The sequence below is a fragment of the Otolemur garnettii genome, unplaced genomic scaffold (assembly GCF_000181295.1).
Source record: "Otolemur garnettii isolate 467f Iridium unplaced genomic scaffold, OtoGar3 scaffold00054, whole genome shotgun sequence".
NCBI lineage: Eukaryota > Metazoa > Chordata > Mammalia > Primates > Galagidae > Otolemur > Otolemur garnettii.
Window position 1 is genome coordinate 4095330 of NW_003852449.1, and position 3231 is coordinate 4098560.

Sequence of the window (3231 nt, forward strand, 5' to 3'; positions counted from 1 at the left end):
AAGCCTATCAAAAACATTCAGTTGGGGAAAGATTCCCTATTTAACAAACGGTTCTGGGTGAACAAGCTGGCGACCTGTAGAAGAATGAAACTGGACCCTCATTTCTGACCATTAACAAAAATTGATTTTCACTGGATAAAAGATTTAAACTTAAGACATTTAACTATAAAGATATTAGAAGAGAGTGCAGGGAAATTGCTTGAAGAAATTGGCCTGGCAAAATTTTTTAAAAGGACCTTGCTAGCAATTGAAGCAATACCAAAAATATATTACTGGGATCTGATCAAACTAAAAAGCTTCTGCACAGCCAAGAGCACAGTAAGTAAAGCAAATAGACAGCCTTCAGAATGGGAAAAGATATTTGCAGGTCATGCTTCTGACAAAGGTCTGATAACTAGAATCCACAGAGAACTCAAACTAAGCAATAAGAAAAAATAACCCCATTTCTATGTGGGCAAGAGACTTGAACAGAAACTTCTCTGATGAAGACAGGTGCATAGCCTACAAACACATGCAAAAATAATCATCATCTTTAATCATCAAAGAAATTCAAATCAAAACCACTTTGAGATATCATCTAACTCCAGTAAGATTAGCCCACATGACAAAACCCCAAAAACTACAGATATTGGCCTGGATGTGGAGAGAAAAGAACACTTCTACACTGATGGTGGGAATGCAAGTTAATATGATGTTTTTGGAAAGAAGTTTGGAGAATACTCAAGGAACAAAAAGTGGACCTACCATTTGATCCTGCAATTCCTCTATTAGGTATATACCCAGATGATCAAAAGTCATTTTACCAGAAAGACATTTGCACCAGAATGTTTACTGCAGGCCAATTCATAATTGCCAAGTCATGGTAGGAGCCCAAATGCCCATTGACCTATGAATGGATTAACAAATTGTGGTATATGTATACCATGGAATACTATGCAGTCATAAAAAAGATAGATACTTCATATCTTTTATGTTTACCTGGATGGAGCTGGAACCTGTTGTTCTTAGTAAAGTATCTCAAGAATGGAAAAAAAGTATCCAATGTACTCGCTACTACTATGAAATTAGTATATAATCACCTACACATTCATAGGAATGGTAAAACATAACTAGAGTCCAGAAAGTAGAAGGGAAGAAGAGGGAGAGGGGAGGGAAGGGGGGAGGCCAGGAGGAGTGTATTTGGGGGGAATCTCACCTAATGTGCATAATGCAATGATACAATTCAAAACTATTAAGAATAGACTATAAATATCTTACCACAACAAATAAGTAAGTCAGGAGATGGTTATGTTAATCAGTTAGATGTAAGCATTCCACATTGTATATCAAATCAGCACATTGTACCCCCTAAATGCATTAATGTACACAGTTATGATTTAATAAAGAAAAAAATAAAAATAATTAAAAATCATCATCCCTAATTGCCAGGTAAATGTAAATCAAAACCACCCTGAAATATCACCTAACCCCAGTGAAAACAGACCACATCACAAAGTCCCCAAGCTGCAGATGCTGGTGCGGATGTGGAGAGAAGGGAACACTCTTACACTGCTGGTGGGACTGCAAACTAATACAGCCTCTTTGGAAAGAAGTGTGGAGAATCCTCAAAGAGCTAAAAGTTGACCTTCCAGATGATCCTGCAATCCCATTACTATGATCTACCCAGAAGTAAAAAAAAATCATTTTACCACAAGTACATTTGCCCTAGAATGTTTATCGCAGTTTGAAATTTCCAAGATGTGGAATCAAACCAAGGGCCCATCAACTAATGAATGCATTAATTGACTGTGGTATATGTACACCATGGAGTACTATTCAGCCATAAAAAATGACAGAGACTTTATATTTTTGTATTTACCTGGATGGAGTTAAAGAACATTCTCCTTAATAAAGTATCACAAGAATGGAAAAGTAAGTATTCAGTGTACTCAATACTCATATGAAACCAATAGATGAACAACTATAGACCCACACAAGAGAAAAACTGAATAAACTCTAGTGGGGGGAGGAAGGGAGGCAGGAGGGGGATGGGTAAAGTCTCACCTAAGGGGCACAATGTAAGGGCATGTGGCACACCTCTTGGGTGAAGGACTCAACTACAACCTGAACTTTACCCAACAAATGTGAACAATGTAACTTAATCATTTGTACCCTCATAATAATCTGAAATTTTTTTAAAAGAATAAAAATAAAAATAAATAAAGCATAATAAACTAGAAGACCAAGCAAATAAATATTCATCTGATCTTTCTCTAAGAGGCTTAAGTCACTGTTAAATATTTTATGCCTTCTCAATTTTCCCAAACTCTTCTCCAACTTGTAGCCTACATTTTAAATGCCTCTTTGTTATCCCTGCATATAGTTCATAACCATGATTTCTTCCCTAATTAGCTGAACCCAAATCCCACTTCTAGTAGCAAAGATTTATCAAATTTGATTTATTGTTTGGATGGATTTAACAAACTACTTTTAAGGCAAGGTGGAGGTGCTCCGCCTGAACTACTCTACACTGTTTCTGGACGATGCTAAGCTTTCAACCTAGTAGTTAACAAGTTCATAGAGAGTCACCTGCAGGAAATGAGGATTGAACTGATCCAACTATAATGCTGATTTCACATGTGATCTCAACATACTTCCCTAATTATTCACTGTGGCTGACAAATGTGAAGAAATGAAGTCTCCAGCTTTGTTGGTTGGGCAGGCTTAAAATGATGAGCAGGTGAAGGTTAATTGCAGCTTCTCAAGAGGTTGGCTTTAGATTGGTATTTTGGAAGAAATAACAGGCTTTGCAGAATTTGCAAATTTTAGAGAGAACCACACACTCAGATGTGATATAGCAGCAGAAAAATCACAAATTTCTTTGTCACAGAGAAATCAATCTGTCTTGAAATATTCTGAAGTCCAGCTAAACTCCATGGACCTACCAAATTCCATGTCAAGATTTCAATTCACACCAAGAATTGATACATATGCTGGGAATAAAGTTCGCTGTCTGTCATCCTGGCTAAGGGGACACTTTCCCATGATGTTAAGGGAAGCTGAGTGCCCTCCATGACTTGGGGGACGGGAGGGGGAGAAAGAGAGAATCCCCAGGGACCAGATGAAGCGCTGAGCTCAGGGGTAATCAAGTTGCCAAATTAGAGCCCCACAAGAGTAAAGGACACAGAGGTGCACTCGGTGACAAGGAGATTCACGTGCCTTACACATAGAAATTTTTTTGGCTTTTTTTTT